This window comes from Leopardus geoffroyi, chromosome A1 (genome assembly GCF_018350155.1).
Source record: "Leopardus geoffroyi isolate Oge1 chromosome A1, O.geoffroyi_Oge1_pat1.0, whole genome shotgun sequence".
NCBI classification, from domain to species: domain Eukaryota; kingdom Metazoa; phylum Chordata; class Mammalia; order Carnivora; family Felidae; genus Leopardus; species Leopardus geoffroyi.
This window is the reverse complement of record NC_059326.1, coordinates 74,630,838-74,651,064: the sequence shown is the minus strand read 5'-3', so window position 1 is coordinate 74,651,064 and position 20,227 is coordinate 74,630,838. Positions and strand designations below refer to the sequence as shown.

Here is a 20,227-nt window from a genome sequence, read left to right as displayed (position 1 = left end):
CATTCTTCAACTGTTAAATATTGGCCAAAAGTGCAGGCTGGTTTTGTGGTCTCCTCAGATGGAATTGAAGTCAACCTGAAAAAAAAAAAAAAAAAAAAAAAAAAAGAAGGAAGTAGTTGGTTTGAATTTAAATTGCTTACCATTGTAAGCAAGTTACTAAGTTCTTTTCGCACATAGCCAATAAACACATTTAACGTTATTACACGTGGTAATAACCATGTAACGTTATTACACATGGTTATTACACATGGTATTCAAAACTGGCCTACTCTTGGAAAAATCACTTTGTGCCTTAGCCTACCAAACCTGCATCTGCTTTGCTAGCAGGTGTAGGAGAGTAACTTCAGCATTATTTGGCACCCTTGTTACCACCATTTATAGCAATAAACCAACATGAGAAACGAACATATTCATTAAAATTGCCTCATGGCCAAAATGTGTAAAAGAGAATATTTCCAAAGGGATGAAAATTATCAAGTGGCCCCCACGATGTGTCTCCGTGAAAGGGGGTGCCTGGATCCCAGGATGCAGGGACAACCTTCCCAGCAGATCCAGAAGCGACATTTAATCCACAGCCAGGAAACACTAGGGCGCTGGCCCTCGGTAGCTAACCCAGAGACCTCTGGGTGCTGAGCTAGAAAAAATGAAGTCTGATTTTGACTCCATCGTGTAAACAGAATGTCACCCGCACATCAAATTCCACCCACAGTGAACCCGAGGCACGGTTAATGATTATAATCTTCGCATTTAATCACGGGAACTCAGTGACAGGCAAACAAAGGTTAGCTAAACTGACAGCTCAGATGGTTTCAACAGAGAAGAACTCCCCAAGTTTTATTTTTAAAAGCGCACGTACGATTCAAAAGCACTTTTCCTGAAGTGCAGTGTAATTGGTACGAAGCTGACTCTACAGGCAGGCAGCCCCCGCCCCCGCCACCCGGCCCCATGTTTTCCCTGGTAGGAATTCTGTGGCTGTTTGTCAGGTTTGTTCCCAAAGCCTGTGTTTCCAAGGCTGCTTTCCTAGGCAGGTGAAGTCGTGCCTTCTTCAATCTGAAAGCAAAAAGTCTGGAGGAAAAGTAGATTATGTTAACAGAAATTGTTATTTTAACATTCTCATCCTATTCTCATCCTTCGTAAGATCCTTTGGATGAGTCTTTCCAAATAATCCCCTTTTAATATGCTTTATGCCTGCACAGAACGTGAAAACACGTCACTTGCAGCCTAATAAAATGAGGGAAAGAACTTGGGCGTGTTCTATAATAGCATGGATTCAGAAATCTGAAATGACAATAATGCAAAGTTTTTAGAATTTTGCACACACAATGAAAATAAAAATTGTTTATTATATTTTAATGGAGTAATTGTGATGATTCAATGAATACATATTTAATCTGTGATGACTATTTTTTACCCGATGAAAAATTCAAAGTGCACAGATAAATGATTAATCTACATTTAATAAAAGTTTTAGATAATTTGTATTATATACACAGTGTATGCAATTATAAGGATATGTTTTGTTTTTATAATTTTGGTACTTTTTCCAACATTATGTCTTTTCTTAAATGATAACATAGATTTAAAATGTATTAGAAATTATATGATGATTTAAAATTTATTTGAAATTTATCAACAAATCAAAATGTAGAATATATTGCTTCCCTTCATAAAACATTAATATGAGATAACTTTTAGTATATACTTTGTGGTAGTTAGTCAATTAGTATACCAAAATAGTTCCCTTTAATTCCTTTATGTTATTATTTTTCCAAAAAATAAATTTGCTGTCGTTATTCAGCATGCCAACATAGCATAAGAACTTTTGAGTCTTAAGAAATCATAAAAATCTTAAAATTAAAAAAAAGAATCTTAGAATTTTATAATTTTATTTGTTAAATTAAAAAAAAAAAACCTCCTATTTTCAAAATAACTACCAAAAAAAGAGATCGAGAGAGAGTTTGGGGTGGCTGGTTGGCTCGGTGGGTAGAACATGTGACTCTTGATCTTGGGGTTCTGGGTTCAAGCCCCCACATTGGGGGTAGAGATTACTTAAAAAATAAAATCTTAAAAAAAAGAGACCAGAGAGAGAGGGGGGGGGGAGAGAGACAGAGAAAATCAAAGACCATATTCAGATGTGAACAGAGTTCTGTGGGGTCTGCTTTATGCGTATATAAAGCTCCATTTTAAGAAAGATGATACAAACTCATAAAAATGTATGGAAAGAGGGACATAGCATGGTAACAATAGTTAACAATACTGTACCGTATACTTGAAATTTGCTAAGAGGATATGTCTTAAACCTCAATACATGCACAAAGACGTACACACACACACACACACACACACACAGTAACTATGTGAGGTGATGCATATGTTATTTACTTTGATTGTGATAACCTTTTCACAAGGTATACCTATAGTGAACAATTGAGCTTTATATCTTAAGTACATACAACTTTTATATGGCAAAAGTGTCTCAGTAGAGTTGTTAAAAATGAACATAATCAAAGTCTTTCAAAACGCTCAACGAATAATAAATGATGAAAAATACCTCCAATGACCAGGTCTACATATTCTGATTAACTGACTGCTTGACAAACTCTGTAACGCTTCCCTCATATTGAGTTACATATACTTTGATCACCTTTCTATGGCAAAATATGACACAATATTTTCTGTAGAGATAAAAAGATCATTTTCTCTTTCTTTTAGCTTGACTACGCAAAAGTTGCTTTACACTTTCGATTGTTCAGAAAAGTTCCTTTCAGTTGTAGGAGTTTTTTCAAATTTGGGGAAATCTTGGTCAGATTCTTCCCCCTCTGAGCTGTTCCAGACATGCCTATTTTTTGCAGTGCTGCTGCAGGTTTTGCTGTGAAAATACAAGAATTCTGAAAAATTCCATTTTGCCTGATACTCATCAAAGAAAAAAATAAATGTGATATAAGTGTATAATTTTATGCGATGCATCATTAAGAACATCCCTGACAAGAAAGAACGTTCAGCTGATAAGGATCCCATGACCTTAAGAATTATAGTCTGTATGTGACATCTTGAGACTTCTCCAGATTTAATTCTGGCTCCGTACGTTGTCGACCTTGATTTTCCTCCGTGACTCACATACTTTGAAGAGGGGTGTGTGTGTGTGTGTGTGTGTGTGTGTGTGTGTGTAGAACACTTCACGTCACAATTTGAATACAGGTCCCCGATGTTCCAGTTGCGAAACAGTGTGACAAGATGGAGGAAGCAGGTGTATTCTTGGGAACAATTTGCACCCCAGGACAGCGGGCAATAGTGAGATATATACAAGGGAGTGATGTGAACCACAACACCATACCCACTAAAAGTGTCCTCACTCTACCTCCCCTTAGCAGCCACTTGTAGTTATTCCAGTCACGGAAGAGAAAAGGTGATAGGAAAAAGTTGAAGGGAAAGTAACGGTGACCCTAAGTATCTCGCTTTTGCAGATTTTATAAACATATGTGAACACACAAACGATATGAACCCATTGCCTGTCCAGGGCTTTGGGAAGGTCTGTGAGGTGGGGGGGGGTAGGTAGGGGGGGGGTTGGCTGGGGGGGTAGGTGGGGGGGTGGGTAGGTGGGGGGGTTGGTGGAGGGGTGGGTAGGTGGGGGGGTTTGGTGGGGGGGTAGGTGAGGGGGGTTGGTGGGGCGGGGGCGGGGGGGGGGGAGTCCCTGAAGCTTCTGTTTCTTTAGCTTCATGGAAAATTCCCCTGTGGGTACAGTATCGACAGCACGATCTGATATTGATAAACATACTTGAGAATCTCTTTATATCAGAAAACTTTGCCGCATAAGGCACACTAAGAATATAAATTTATCGAATTATATAGCCATGCAATATATGGGTCGGTTTTCATATTATTTTTCCTCGCCTTCTCGCTCCCCGTGAATGTACGCTCGTAAGGGCTCAAGCCCAGGCACACACACATCTCACGCTGGAAACCTCAGAGGAAATAAATAGTTGTAACAGAGATTCTATAGGACTCCCACAAACTCGCCCTTTAGTCATGTCAAGAAATTATTGAGAATTAAAGACTAAAACCAAGATCAGTCTAAATCCTCCACATGTTATCTGATTGAACCAAGCAAGAATTAATTAAGTCCAACTAATAATTCCCAACAACTGAAATACTTACCAGCAGCCCTATGCTATTCCCCAAAATCAAGAATAAACTGAAAAGCAGCAATGGGGAGAAGAAACCATTGAGAAGATTCACATTTTATTGATGAAAATTCAAATAATTCCAGCAGGGAGAAAACCCCAGAAATTCTTTTTGCTGTCAAATGAAAGTATTTACCTATTCTTTACATTTTTGAGAGAGAATTTAGAGCATGGGTATTATCAACTGTACGGATGTACTTTAAAATCGTAAAGAAGGCTGATCGTTAACCTCGATAATCTATCTCATGCATGGTTCCTATTCTTGTGTTATAATTATGTAATAAGAAAACAACACAAAAACTTATATTACATAAACATGTGTACGCTCAGCAAATAAAAATACACTTCTAACTTCATCATGTATAATTCATAATTGAGAATTGATAATTAAGTCAGGTTTTATGAAATGCACAAATTTTTTAAAACCACAAATCAATGTTACTCTCTGTAGCCATTTTCCCACCCAATCAGAAGTTAAGTGCACAGCCTCTGTGGTTTGCTCCCAAGGAAGTTTATTATTATGTGAGTTGTTTACAATTAAGTAGTTTTACCTCACCTGATATGTGTTTGAAATATTTGCAATAACAAAGATTCCCTCTTGTAAGTGTTTCAAAGATCAAATACCCCACTTACGTTCAGGAATCTATTTATCTATTTTAGTGTATTATTTTGGAAAATGCCATTGTAACTCATCTGAATGGTTTAAATAGAAGTGTGCATTCAAAGAAGTGTTCAAGTGTGTTTTTTTTTTTTATGTAAAAATGAACAGTAAAACCTGTCAGAAGGATAAGTGACAATTTTGCATGTAGATGAAGATTAGGGAAGGCTAAGTGACAAAAGATATTTTTTAATCTCTTTCTAAGGTTATGTAGCACATTTCTTGTGCTGTCAAGATTTTATTAAAGAGGACACGAAAGGAGGAAAAAATGATGTTATATTTTAAGGCTGAAATGATAGAACGATAGCAACAAAAGAGATTAGAAGTGTTGTTTATTCCCACCTCATCGATTCTGACCTGTAGACATTTAAACTGAAGCAGCAAACAAGCTGAGAATGAATGGGTAACTCGTGCAACTTTTTCAATTTTATAGCCACAGAAGCAGGGCACAGTGACTTAGAATCCTGGAACACCTGCTATCTATGTAATGGCGAAGGGCGACGTTGAGGAATAGACCGATCGCCTTTCTAGAATAAGTAAGAACTGAAGATCTGTGAAGGATACTGAGCGTACCTTCAGGCAGGTGTGCCTGGCTGGGAAACCACAAGAACAACAGCAAAACATGACTGTGTCTCAGTGAAAAGAGGTTAGAACCAAAATCGAGCTCATATGAAATGTGAGTCCAAAGTGAGGTTCTTCAGGCAAGTCAGTTAGACCAAGCCCTTTAGAAAAAAAAAATTACAAATAGGGACTCTACCCCCTGTAGGTCACATACAATTGCAATAGGATGATCTATGCGGCAGTGCTTTTAAATTATCAAGTGCCGGGTCAATAGCGGCTCTGTAAGGCCTGCAGAGAAGCGTGGCATGGTCAGGGCAGGCTTTTGCTCTGCTCTGTTCTGCCCTCTGGAAGCCTTTATCTCTGCCTCTCGCAGAGCGGTCGCCTCTGTTCACTGGTTAGGTTATCTTGGTGATATACATTTTCACTTCCCATGCTGCTTTTAGAACCCAACACCATGGAAGGGATTCGGTGTCACGCAGATTGCATCTGAGAGTGGAAGTGAAGTGTGAGATCGAAAAGCTGTCCCAAGGGCGATCGGGGGGAAGAGTTTCCCCACGGACTGCGATTCTCTGAAGAATAAGTCTTTGCTCAGGATATTGTCCAAGTGAACTCGGTGCCCGGAGAATAATGGTAAACAGCTCTGTGAGACCCCAGCGGATAAGCATCAGTTATCCCCAGTTCTATTGAGATCAAATATAAAATGGTTGCTTTGTTTCCAAAAAATGCAGTGTGTCCACCTCCAATTTTCCCTATAGTCTGTGCAGTTACCAGAAATTCCATCCTGCTGGACTCAGGAGCGCAGAGGAGTCAAATGTTTGTTGCACTGGTTTTCCTTGAGTGCACAGGAGGGCATCAGAGGGGAAGAAAAGGCTACAAATACTTGCATAAAGCTAGAGTATCATTACTTTTGCCAAGCTACGTGCTATCATATGCAGAGTGGCTTTTCCTGTCAATCTTAATGTGACTTGAAAATTCCCTTATAAGCCTAGTCACAGAGGTAGCATTATATGTCACAGCTTATCACATGTGAACTGTACATGCAAACACCTTAGAGAGTGACAGCCTACGACCACAGCAAGAAAAGCTGAACAGAATCTAAAGCAAACAGTAAGTGAGAAATAAAAGATATGATAGAAGTGTAACTGAACAAAGCAGATTAGCAAAGAGACGTTTCCCCAAAGGAGAAAACAAAACGAACCTCAGAAAAACTCCCTTGCTTCCTTACATTATCACTTCGCCAGTATTTATAGCTAAGAAACCATGAAAAGGAGTCTGTGAGTATCCCAAGTGGATTATATATAAATTCATCATTTCAGGGGGTCCGAGGGGACAAAGCCATGATCTACGCTCTGTGATAGCTTCCACGGAATTGCTGGGAATCATCAATCATTTCATTGTGTTCCACCACCCTGGCACCCTATGCAGGCAAACAGAATCCAAACCTCATCTTCTAAAATAGCAATTACAAAATGACAATTAATTACAACTCATGCTTAAAAATAGGTCTTTTTTAAAAGAGAGCTTCCATGAGTCACCGGGATCATGGTATGGTAAACATCGAAAGGCTACTTAACTATCAACGTTAATAGTGACATTCTGAAAGTATTTAAAACTGAAATTTTCTAGTACTGAGGTTTGGGACCAGTGGAATAGTATCTGAGAATCACTGACTCATTTATATATATACAAAGCAGCTACTTTGATTGGCCCATCTTAGAGGTGACAGAACTGTGGGAAGGAGAAAATACTTTGCAAATTTGTCAGTAAGTGTCTCTAGGTGCTGGGTAGTGTGATTGCAGAGCCCACGCCCTAGATCACAGTGGCGGCCACCCGCCAGGCGGGCAGCAAGGGAGACAGAGTGGATCCCACAACGTCTCAGCTCTTCTTTCAAAATCTCCATTTTCTTTCTGCACACCCGGTTCAAACTTAGAAACCCGCAAAACAAAGCAGTCTTACCCTAAGGCTCTTCAGTTGTTCAGATGTAAATATCAAAAGGGATCTTGGGTATATATTCATTTTTTAACAAAGCCCAAAGCATTTGTGTCACATTTGAAAGCCTCTTATGTAAATTGTTACTCAACGTCACAGTTATTTCTATAATTGAGTATACATACATATACCACAAATTGCCCTCCGCAAACAGATCCCACATCACGCCTTCATGCTGTGCGCATTGAAGTAGCAAAAACCTGAGACTCTGGTTTCCAGAAGACATAAACTACATTTCTTTGGAGTGGATGTTCTTTCTTTTTGGTCAAGAATGTAACAGCTAAGCAAAAAGAAAACAAAGCCTCTCATTCCCATTTTTTTTTTCTTTTCTAATTAAGATAGTATTGTTTGTCTTATAGTTTTGTAGGAATGTGTTTTCGTTAAGGATAAACTTTGCCATTATTTTTATTGTGATTAGCAGGCTCAAATTTCAAGCCTTCTATTATTTCAATGGCTAAAGTTATCTTGATTGATTTGAAGTATATAATCCATTTTCTGTATTTGAATGTGTTTTTTTTTTTCCCACACAGATTGCCTTTCTATGAAAAAGTTAAGTCCTTGTTCATGTTTAAACTCCAAGCAAGAGAAAATGAGATAATATATAAATCATTAAAATAATGCTCATTTTACATAACTTATTTGATTTTAAACGTTGTATTTTGAAAGAATCACACATGTGCAAAGAACTTGCAAGCATAAGATGGCTAATTTATTTTTTCTGAATCACTTGAGATTAAGTTGTCTCCCAGATGCCCCATCAACCTGCAATAATCGAATGTTAATTTCTATGAAAACAGTCTCCCATGACCAATTCCATTAACAAAATCAACAAATTAACTTTAATACACCACTATCATCTAATCCTTAGACCTCATTCATGTCTCACCAAATATTTCCATAATATCTTTGTGACAAAAGGGTTCAGTTCAGAATCATTCCATTTAGTTTTAATCTTGCTCTGTCTGGAGTCTCGCTTTGGAAAAGTCCCAGGTCTTTTACCTATCAGTCATGACTTTGACATTTTTACAGATTCCAGGAGGATTATTTTGTAGTATCCCTGATTGGAGTTTGGTTTGTTTGATATTGCCTTGTGTTTAGATCCAAGTTAAACATCTTTGCTGGAAAGCAATGCTGTGTTTTTCTGATTGCATTTTATTGGGTAGAGCACGATTTCAACTTGCCCACTACTGATGATGTTCATGGTGACCACTCAGGAAAATACTTGTCAGTCAAAGTCCTTGTCTCCACTGCAAAATTAGAATTTTCATCTTTATAATTAATAAGACTGGTGGGGGGGGAGGTAACTTTAATACTCTGTAAGTATCCTGTTCCTTGTGAAACAAGGATTGATTTTTTTTGATTTTTTTTTTTTTCCTTATCAATGGGCTCGGGTTTTATATTTCACTTACCTGGTTATATTATCAGAATTACTAATTTTGATGTAGTCACATTCTCCAGAACCTGTCCCCTTGACCTGTCATTATGATTCTCAGAGAGCGTTTCCCTGATTTGTGCCACAATAACGTATTCAAGACTCATCTGGTTCTTTTCCTGGCCTCCGCTCTGGAAAAATCACCCTGGTTCCTTTTATTTATGTGTATGGTTGTCTTGGAAGGGCATACATAGAGTCAGGCTGATCACAGTAATTCATTCGGAAACAACACTGCCTATGGTTTGTCCCTAAGCATTCAGGGTTTCCTTCTGACACTCTCGTGTATTCTGCAGGCCTCTTACCAGGTTCCTCCAGTCGTATCTCACCAGCCTGCATGGACATCCAGGCTGCTTTTCCAATGCTTTCTGCTTGGGTTGTAAGCCTGCTGCCGCACTATTGGTAGATATCCAAGGGGAGCCCCATCTCTGCCAAAGCTCTGCTTCACCCCCTTCACCCCTGCCCAGCCAGCCTCTTTCTCTCCTTCTTGGGATGTGACATCTGACGCAGGCTTCCCCCTCACAGAGTCAGCCTGAGGGAATCTTCTGCAGATCATTCAGATGAACAAAACTCCCTAACCCCCGGGTTCCTACATCCTCCGGCTTCACTTGCTGCTGTACCATTCTGAACCCTTCAAAAGAAGAGTTATCATTTCCCCCCATCTTTTCTAGTTGTTTCCTCCGCTGCAGTGGCTATCATCAGGTAGTCTCTTCTACTTGGAATTAGAAGGCTCTTAACTTCAAACTGATAGATTATTTCCTTGTTTCTTTTCTCTTCCGAGCTTTATTCAGGCGTGTTTTTCTTGGATTAGATAGATAGAAAACATACACACAGGTCTTTGGGTGTGTGTGTGTATGTGTGTGCGTGTGTGCGTATATGCGTGTGTGTTTGGGGGCATAGGTGGGGGGAAGAAAGTCTTTCTAGAATTTTCTTTAATGCTCCAAAATTTGTGGATAATTTAGTTTTTGTTTGTTTTTCCCTGAGCAAAAGGGAATAAACTCTGTATGAGTTGTTTTTCTTATTTTAGTCTCTATACCGTTATTTTAAATGCAAAGGCTGTTGTTTTGGTCCCTTCTGCAGAGATAGGTGTATCCTACAAAAATGGATTTTCCCTGTGATCCCTTATTCTGCAGAGTCACTTTCTGAAACTAAACAGAATTTCAATGACTCTCAGCTAGCTGTTTGCCCAGTCTGTTCCGTGTATGTAGACAAGGTGCTTTGGGCTGTGCACCTAACCCTTGAAAACTGTATTTGGCTGGATCTTTTTGGACCATCGCTATCTGGGTTCTGTTTCATTGACACATTTCTTGTGATCTTTCGGTCTCTCTACAAATCCTGGAAGTTCTTCCAATCAGTCATTACATGGAGGCTCTAATTTTACCTAGTTTTCTTTAAAAAAAAAAAAAAAGTTTCTTTTTGGCTGTAGTTCTTCTGTTGCTTTTAGTTTTTTTCTAGGAACAGGAGGGGAGAATACCAGCTTTACCCATCTCGAAACTTAGAATAAGTGAGTCTATTATCCATTATCACAGTATTAATTCCCATATTTTAAGTGTGAGGTATTCACTATAAAGGGTTTGGGTATGTGCAGTATTTTCCTAAATCCTGAAGCTCTTTTATAAAAAAAAAAAAAAAAAGACCACCTGGCTGCCCATATGTTACATCTTAATTTGAATACTTAAGGTAGCGCCTTATTTACATAATAGCCCGAGATGAAAACATGTGAAACTGAATCAGAGATATAGCAAAAAAATATGGAATAGTGATTCCCATGGACGGAAATGAAAATACACACACATAAGGGGAAACCCAGGGGAGATGCTCTCACAATATGACACTAACCAGCACGTTTCTATAAATCAGTGATCCAACGTGACGCTTAGAGGATTCTTAAGAATTGACCCCAACAAACCACTTAGTTGAAATCTCCTGCGGAACGGTAGTGATTTAGAAGAGGGAAGAAGTTTAATACAATTCAGTTGCTTCTCTGAACTAAAGGTGAGTTACGATAAAGTGTTTAAGAGTGTCAAATTTCTGTTTCCAAATAATGTAAGATTTTGGGAGTAGAGATGGACAGACCAAAGTTGATGCATTGGAAAGTAAATTAAGATCTGGTCCCCCAATTTCCCATGTGTGGAGGGGCTTTCCCACACATCCACACGGTTCTCGGACACCAGGAGGGAGTCGCACCATGCAGCTCAATTCTGATGCTACCTCCCGTAAGGATAACAGCAGATTCTAAGGTTGAGGACTCATTCCTACCAGCGTGCTCTTCCCTCGACTCCGCCACCACATAAGGAGCCAGTTACAAGCCCAGGTTATTATCACCTGTGCTTCTGGCCCACTGACTGGAGATTGGGGTTCCCCACAGCCCTCTTTGGGCTTCAGACCTCGGTCCGAACCCAGGTCCTTACCTGTGCTTCTAACCAACTAGCCGTAAGTCAGAAGTTTCCACTACCCCTTCCTTGGATTCTATTAATTTGCTAGAGTGACCCACAGAACTCAGAGGAACATTCAACTTACTAGATGACAGCTTATTATTATTATGATGATGATGATGATGATGATGAAATTTGTCAAGTTAGTTTCCATACAACACCCAGTGCTCATCCCAACAGGTGCCCTCCTCAATACCCATCACCTACCCACCCACTCCTCCCTCCCACCCCCCATCAACCCTCAGTTTGTTCTCAGTTTTTAGGAGTCTCTTATGGTTTGGCTCCCTCCCTCTCTAACCATTTTTTTCCCTTCCCCTCCCCCATGGTCTTCTGTTAAGTTTCTCAGGATCCACATAAGAGTGAAAACATATGGTATCTGTCTTTCTCTGTATGACTTATTTCACTTAGCATAACACTCTCCAGTTCCATCCATGTTGCTACAAAAGGCCATATTTCATTCTTTCTCATTGCCACGTAGTATTCCATTGTGTATATAAACCACAATTTCTTTATCTATTCATCAGTTGATGGATATTTAGGCTCTTTCCATAATTTAGCTATTGTTGAGAGTGCGATGACAGCTTATTATAAAAGCAGTATACCTCAGGAACAAATAGGTGGAAAAGATACATAGGGCAAGTTATGAGACAAGGCGTGGAGTTTCTATGCCCTTTCCAGGAACACTATTCTCCCACCGCCTCCCACCAGCCCAGAAGCATTCCAAGCCCCATTCTTTGAAGATTTTTATGGAGGCTTCATTGCTTAGGCATGACTGATTAAATCATTGACTACTGCCGATGGATCCAACTTCCAGCCAGTTCCCCTCCCTGGAGTTCAAGGGGTGGGACTGAAAGTCTAACCATCTAACCACTTGGTTGACACCTCTAGGTACCGGCCTCATCCTCAGACACTTTCCAAGAGTCACTTTGCTGCTGTCATCACTTAGGAAATCCAAGGGTTTTAGGAGCTCTGTGCCAGAAGTGGAGAGAAAGGGCCAATACAATTTTCTCAAGTATAAATCACAATGTCACAGAAAGTCATGAGAACTGCTACACCCTAGGCTCCAATTTGTTAAATTCGTTAAATTCCACAAGCACTAACAACTAAAAAGATGGAGAAAGTCCAAAATATTTTTTTTTCTTTTGATCACTTTTCAGGCAGTCCAATCATTTTAAACCTTTCAATGCTTTCGTCTACATTTCACACACACACACACACACACACACACACGCACACACGCACCAAAAAAAAAAAAAAAAAAACTGAAAAATACTCTGTTCCCTTCAGGAATGCCTAAAATCTTAAATAAAATTTTTAAAGATGACATTCTAAATGTGCATCTCACCTAGAAATGCTCAAGAGCTGCTTAACGACCTCGTTTGAGGTATCAATACAACTTCTAGCAAGCTCTTGCTAAAGGAACTTTCAAAAATTAACAATAGTTAAAAAGCAGGAGACAATTACCCTCATTAATGACTCCACAACAGTCACCAGGAAAGCCAGGCTATTTTTATGTCACACAGACTTACCCTTGATAAGCTTTTTTTTTTTTTTTTTTTAAAGAAATCAGAATCACAAACTCTATATTAAATCTCAACACTGAGGCTTATTTTTAACACCATGAGCGAAAAAATTAAAACAGGACGAGAAGATGGTCATTCAAGAATACAATTCTCAGAAGTCAATATTATAAACTGTACCGTAAGCGATGATAGGCACAAAGGGTGACACAGGGAATAATAATGTTGTGTGTACTGATAATTTCTATGTGTTAGGCTGTTTTAATTTTGTTGTTTTATTAAATTCACATAGCACTCTAATGCTGTGAAAAATGAATCTGTTGATTAGCACCATTCTTGATGGTTTAAGACAGAAGTAGCTTCAGTGAATGCTAGATCCTGGATTAAATCTCATAAAATTGACAAATGACTTTAATGGAATGGCATGATTTGGGGAAGCAAAAATACATCCCCTGACAGTCTCATCTGCTCCTTTGTAACTTAGAAAATGTTAGTAATATTCAAAAATAAAACAGTAATAATAGACGCAATCAGGTGGTTTGATATAAACTTTGCATTATCAAAGGGTTTCTTTTTGTTTATGTGTTTCCAAGTGGAAAATCCTTAATGTTTGCTAATATAAAGTAATAATAGTGTAACAAAGTGAGTTCCTATAAAAAATAAAATTAAGCAAAACTTAAATGATGCTGCAGGCCTCATTAATGACATATAGAGCTGTAAAGCAAATTAATAAAGACTTTTAAGCGGTTCAAAGTGGTGGCAAAGGGTAAAAGAGCTGAGAAGTAATCACTGAATGCAGAACTATCTAATCTGAATATAATCAGGATCATTCTCATGGTCCTTGCTTGATGCAGTTGAACTCAGACATGCCATTTTACATACATTATCTGTAATCTCTAAGGAATCATTTATAATCTCTTAAGGCATTTGTTCTAAATTTCTTACTACTAGGAAAGGCTTGATATACTTGTTATCACTATTGGCATAATACCTTGTAACAGGAGAATTAAGATGTTTAAATGAACAACAATGTATATCCCTCAAAGACCGATTAAATAAAATGGTGACCATAGGTGACGGAACTATTCACACAGATCTCGTGGCCATGGGTGCATTTTTGAGACACATTTATGTCGAATAATGCTGGTGCCAATTACAATGGAATAGTAACTTTGTTCGTGTAAAATGTATTGGCTGATATGGGATGTTGAGATCATTGTCTGTCTTAATATCCTGGCTGTAGCTAATGTATTTCATGAAAATGCATCAGCCTTGAACACCGTCCACACGACACCAAGTCCTTCAGGTAAAAAACTCAAGTGCAAACAGGAAATCAACAATTTAGCATGTCAATTTCTTCCCACCATAGATTTTTCAATTTTAAGTTTTTAAATTCATGTGGCTTATAGTGTAAATTTTTTTGGGGGGGGGGGGTTGGCCTTTCAATGCTTTGATATGTTTTCTTCCGTATGTAAATGTCTCCAACAAAACAAAGCGCATCTGTTTCGGATTGCATATGTAATTTTTCCAAATTACAATTTATCTTCCTTGTTGCTGGAATATACGACTCTGCCATATTATATTATCATAATTACATATTTGCATGTTAAATAATGTCCTCTTTAGTAAAATTGGGAAATTAAGTGGTATTTTTATTATTTTTCCTGTTTCTTGAAGTAGAGTTTATAGTTTTAATATAATTTTATTCATCTAATTTTCTTATTTTCTTTCTTGTTCTTTGCATTGATCCCCTTTTAGGTTTCAACATTTTCTCACAGATTACCTTCTCCTCCCCCCTTTTCAGCCATTGGATAAAACCCCTGCTACACACATTTCTGGTTCTTTCCAAAGTCTTTCGTGGAAGGTTTCTGTGCATAACTGGCCCCTAAAAACAATCACTGTAACACTAGGTTTGTCTTTGTTAAGCCACTGGACCCGAATCTGTGTTCAGTTCTCTAACTTAGTGGGTTTCTCTCAATCTCCACAGACTCCTGGAATCATTCTTTCAATGGTTGAGAATTCTCTACAAACTCTGTATCATTTTATTTCCACTTATGTCTGGTGTTGCACATCAATGAGCCATAATGATGTCTCTCCTTCCATCCACTCCCCTCCTCTAGTGTCTCCTCCGTCCTCTTCCCTCTAGCCTTTCTTTTCTTTCTTTCTTTCTTTCTTTCTTTCTTTCTTTCTTTCTCTCGTGCTTTGTCATTTTCTTCAGAGTCTGGGAATAGAGTACTCAGACATTTGATCAAACCTCAAAATATCAAATTTTCTGTAATCTAACAGGTTTATGGATCCCCAAAATTCTATAAATCTATCTTTGCAAGAAGCACTAAGTGTGGTGTGAAATATATCTGAATAGAAGAAAGTTGGCAAATATTTTTAGATGTCTGTAACTGATTTATTCTAAATAAGCCCACATTTATGGAGAAAAATGCTATTCTAGAACATTATTTTTTAATAGAAAGCTGTCTTTGGGGGCGCCTGGGTGGCGCAGTCGGTTAAGCGTCCGACTTCAGCCAGGTCACGATCTCGCGGTCCGTGAGTTCGAGCCCCGCGTCAGGCTCTGGGCTGATGGCTCAGAGCCTGGAGCCTGTTTCCGATTCTGTGTCTCCCTCTCTCTCTGCCCCTCCCCCGTTCATGCTCTGTCTCTCTCTGTCCCCCAAAAAATAAATAAAACATTAAAAAAAAAAAAAAAAGAAAGCTGTCTTTGGAACGCCTGGGTAGCTCAATCAGTTGTGCATCCAACTCTTGATTTCAGCTCAGATCATGATCTCGCGGTCATGGGATCCGGCCCCCTGTTGGTTCTGCACCGAACATGGATCCGGCTTGAGATTCTCTCTCTCTGTCTCTCTCTTTCTCTCTCTCTCTCTCTCTCCCTCTGCCCCTTTCCCTGCTTGTGTGTTCTCTGTCTAAAATAAAATAAAAAAGCTGTCTTCAAACTTTTAAAATAATAGGAATAATTTTAAGAAATATGACTTCTTCTGGCCTATTTGGATAACTGTTAACTTCTTTAAATTAGCATCTTATTCATTACGAAACAGGTGGTAAAACAATATTAATCGCTTAGAGAGTTTCTCCCCTTTGCTTTATAACAGTAAAAAACTTGTCTAAAACGTATTTCCAGAAGTTATAAGAAAGAGGCAGATGACATGATTGGTATTCATGGTCACGCTGACTAATATTTGGCTTGGCTCTGAATTTCTATTCAGAAAATCTAGAAGAGCAAAGTCCCATGATTTTTACTTGAATAATATTGCAAAGCTCTATTTTTTTGTGGACTGGGGTGTAGTGTTCATATAAATAAACCTTTTCCCTCTCTCCTCTGCTCGCCCCTGCACTGTCATTTACCAGTCAGTAATTATAAAAATGATTTTCACCCTTAAGGAATGCAAACACCTATGAATATCAATACCATTTATTGAGCATCATACAAATCACCCTGAGTTATAAAAAATAAAAAGTATTTTAAATACAAATAGCCCTTGTGCTGCAGGAACTTCAGAGTTAGTCCATGAGACAGATTCGTGGTAAGAATACAGACAGAAATAAACAGCTCAAGGAGTAATACGTGTATTGAAATTTTGAGAGTGATGTGAAAGGAAAGAACGTTTTCTGGAACTTCGGGGAAGAAAAGAGATATTAAGAAGTAAAATCCAGAAAGCAACTTAGCTTGCGGTCAAGCCCTCACCTCAAGCTGCTTTGAGCGCTGTCAACAGTGAATGAGATGGGGGTCCTATCCCGATGACAGCAGGTGCTGCTGGGGATGCATCCAAGGACTCCCTGGAGTTAAAACTCTCCAGTATTTCTCAGAACGACTGGAAAGGGACAGCTCATTAGGACCCAAATAGGTTGCATTTCCCCGGCAGCAATACCCACCAATGGAAGTTACCAAGTAGCGGCTATTACTCAATAGCTAACATAGAAGATGGGAGGTTCTTTTGTATGAGTCCTGTAGTCAAGACATCTTGGGTTTGCAGCTTGGCACTAGCCTGCTTAGCTTTCTAAAATCCAATTCATCTCGATCTCCAGTGTATCTAAATTGCAGTCAACGTCAACATCATAACTAGATCTTGTCATTAGCAGTGATGGCCGCCACCCAATCTAAATGCCATGCGCCTCTCTCTGGTCATTCCCAGCTTCCTTCCCAGCTGTCTCGATCTTGTACCATAATTGATAAACTTTTCAAATCCAGCAGGACCTCCAGCTCATTGAGTCTACCAAATTTGTAATGTCCATTACTTTTGTTGATGTCTTTGCTCTCTTCCTTACCCTACTTAAATCCATGATAAATCTTTATAACCACTCTCCTCCCTCCCTTACAGTCATATATCCCTTATTTACTCTCTCTCTCTCTCTCTCTCTCTCTCCTCTCTCTCTCTCTCTCCCATTTGGCAAATGCAAAACCTTGATTAAATCCAAACTTCTGTCTACACCACACTACACATATGCAGAAAAGGGGCATAAGCATAGGTGACTGGCCTTTCTTTCAATCAATAACAATGCACCTCAAGTATACTCTCAGTGTTGCTGAGAAATGAGCTTTTGTAAGCGTGAATACAGGGACCCCTTCCACTTGGGCTCAACTCCTGTTTTCGTCCCCTTATAATAGGGCATAATTTTAGTGATTCTCCACTATCGCCATATCATCTGTTCCTTGCTCATTACTGGACCGTCCCACCAGCATCCCAAGAAGCCATTACTTTGCCCCACCTTTCTGAAAATTTTTAACGTTTATTTGCTTTTGAGAGACAGAGAGAGACAGAGCATGAGCAGGGGAGGGAAAGAGAGAGGGAGAGGCAGATTCCAAAGAGGCTGTAGACTCTGAGCTGTCAGTCCAGAGCCTGATGTGGGGCTCAAACCCACGAACCAGGAGATCATGACCTGAGCCAAAGTCGGACGCTTAGCTGAATGAGCCACCCAGGTGCCACTGCCCCTTTTGAAACCACTGACAGTGATTGTCTGCATCACTGTCTCCAATTTCTTTCCATCCATTTTCAAAAATTTCCAATTCACACTGGTTTCCACCATCTCAACAAGACTTAAGGCCACTAATCACTATTGTTGAATCTAGTGGTAAATTTTAGGCATGTGATACAGTTGATTATTCCTCCAAGAAAAAAACATTTTTTTTTCAATTTGATTGCCAGGATATCTTTTGCCTCTCGTTTCCACTTTCCTCATTCGGTTTACATATATGAATGCATGTATGTGTATATGCATACATATATTAATTATATTAAATATACATATGATATTGATGAAACTCATGATTTTTTTTCCAGATTGCTAGAGTTTATTACTACATAAAACAAAAATGAAAAGATATTTGAAAAATTGACATTTGCTTCTGTACTGGATTTCTCCACAAACTCTGGAGTGAAGAAAATTCCAGACAAGAATGGAACAGTGACTGATACAGTGTCAAGAATTGTGCTTTATATGTGCCTCTGTTCTGTTTTCCCGTGGCCGTTTCCTTCTAAAAATTGCCTTTGCATTGTCAATATCCCTAAACAAAATATTTTTGAGGTTACATGATGCTTGTATTTGTTTCTTTTTACTCTCGTAAACATCGAATACGATAGCCCACTGACAACCCTTTCCAAATGTGCTGGAACCCTGACGATATCTCCCACATACTACTTTTCTACTATCTGCTCTTCTGTCAGAGCAGACAACTTGATTTCAGACAAATGACATCTAACTGTGCCCAACACATCCGTCCAATGAGTCCTTCACAATATTCAGCGAACTCTTTATAACATCAACCCCTGTGTGCCTCGCTTGCTTAAAAGTGCTCTTGTGCAGAACCAAGTTCAAATTCCTTCTCCCGGTGAGCAAGGCCCTTGATAAGCTGCTCTGCTCACCCTGTCTGGCCACCAGTCTTGTCTTTGTATCCTAATTTCCACAAGGACTTAGCCATATTGATTAGTTAAAAGTCCCCTACGATGCCACGTTCATCTCTGAAGCACTGCACACATATCTCCCAACGTGTTACTTTATAGGGTAAAAACATATACTATATGACATATAATCATATATTATATGTATATGCTTTCCCCACACAAGAGACGTTGCTCATTGAACTTGCTAGCTCCTACTTACCCTTCAAAACTCATACAGGAATTAGTCCCAAGGCGAGTCTTTGCTGACTGCTCATGACTGGGTTTATAGACCCAATATGATTCACTTTGCCAATTATATTTGCCAGATAGCCGTTGATATGGGGAAAATAATCAATCATGGTTTGGTGATTGCATAATAAACCCAAAAGTGGCAAACAAAATCTAGCTTCAGGACTGGCAACCATATTGGAAGACATGGTTGTACTGTGACCTCAGTGCATCCAGTTCGGTTCTAGAAGCCACCTGGCATCACAATCCCATCCAGAATCTCGAGGGCAGATAGTTCCAGCCATGTTTCTATCCTTGATGTCTTTGGGTGAAATTTAAAATCTTTCTTTTTATTTTGTTTATTTATTTATTTATTTTTTCAACGTTTATTTATTTTTGGGACAGAGGGAGACAGAGCATGAACGGGGGAGGGGCAGAGAGAGAGGGAGACACAGAATCAGAAACAGGCTCCAGGCTCTGAGCCATCAGCCCAGAGCCTGACGCGGGGCTCGAACTCACGGACCGCGAGATCGTGACCTGGCTGAGGTCGGACGCTTAACCGACTGCGCCACCCAGGCGCCCCATTTATTTTGTTGTTCTATTCCATTCTTTCATTCTTTGACATTGACTAAAACATTACAGCTAATATTATTACAAACATTTTCACTGCTTTTAGCTTTTACTGTTTCTTAGTTTCATCAGAGACTTTTCTCTCCCTCATTGACTTAATTATCTCCCCTCAGAATACAGCTTCTAACACTACCTCTTTGAGTTAAAGCTGCTCATTTTTCAATATTAACTATATTTCCAGAGAGGGTGGATGGCAAAGTAGTTTTCAAAGCTTTTTAATGCAGACTTCTAAATTTATCATTTATCCTGGAAAATCTCTTCTTTGACATCCATTTTCCTTAACAATTTTCATCTTAAAACTTATTTGCCACTGCCTTCTACAAAATCCCAAACCTCTCTAGACCTTATTTAATTTTCTCATACTCTCTGCCTGAATTACTGCCAATATCTGAGTTATAATTAGTCGACCACAGGCATACATGGGGCCTTATAGATTTTTAATCTACTCTACCTCAGTGACTGTCTGTTACTTCTCTGGCTGACTTTACAACCTGCCTCAATGTGTCATTGCTTCCATTCTTTCTACAACCAATTTAGGAGCACCCTTAATTTCTGTTCTCCCACTGTACAGACCTAGGTAGACCAAATGCATGAATGTACACCAACACCCATACTCTCTGCTCCTATATCTGGAGCTTGAGAAATGTTAAATGTTATTCGCCAGGGGACACATGGAAAATAGTGTCACTTTGCATAAAAAGCTGCAGTGGA

General features: G+C 39.1%; 1 long non-coding RNA gene across 1 annotated transcript; it reads right to left on the bottom strand.

Moving 5' to 3' along the window:
• Positions 1–804: 804 nt before the first annotated feature.
• LOC123596061 lies at positions 805–19,082 on the bottom strand. The gene is made up of 2 exons (XR_006711516.1): positions 18,879–19,082; positions 805–1,065 (listed from the first exon to the last, which is right to left on the bottom strand). It is a non-coding gene; the product is annotated as an uncharacterized LOC123596061 (long non-coding RNA).
• Between the last annotated feature and the right edge of the window lie 1,145 nt (positions 19,083–20,227).